Source organism: Arachis duranensis, chromosome 8, assembly GCF_000817695.3.
Source record: "Arachis duranensis cultivar V14167 chromosome 8, aradu.V14167.gnm2.J7QH, whole genome shotgun sequence".
In the NCBI taxonomy this organism is placed as follows: Eukaryota; Viridiplantae; Streptophyta; class Magnoliopsida; order Fabales; family Fabaceae; genus Arachis; species Arachis duranensis.
The window spans coordinates 44013138-44013477 of record NC_029779.3 but is presented as its reverse complement, the minus strand read 5'-3'; the positions used below and the strand labels follow the sequence as shown (position 1 = coordinate 44013477).

Here is a 340-nt window from a genome sequence, read left to right as displayed (position 1 = left end):
CTTAGATCAGATTTGATACATGCTTGGTTTATATATATGGGCTTTTGATATTTTCTGCTTGCACTCTATCTTTGTTTTTAGATGAAGTGGATAAGAGATATCTAGCAGACACAAATAGTAAAGTTAATTTTGTTTAAGCTAGAGTTTCGTAAGCCTTTTTGTTTACTTTTTTGGTACATTAATATTATTTGGCAACATGTATTATCCTTACATATTCAGAATGCTGTTTCTGGATCAGTTTATGTATGGAAATTAAATTATTACAATAATTGATTCTACTTTGGGGTTTGGATTTTGGACCATACTTGTGCTCTATTACTTTATTTGCTTGTGTTTCATT

The 340-nt window shown here is 29.4% G+C and overlaps 1 protein-coding gene across 2 annotated transcripts in view; it reads left to right on the top strand.

Moving 5' to 3' along the window:
- LOC107463044 (RNA-binding protein 208) overlaps nucleotides 1-340 on the top strand; it is a 7423-nt gene that overhangs the window by 4926 nt on the left and 2157 nt on the right. The gene's annotated exons all lie outside the window — the stretch shown is intronic.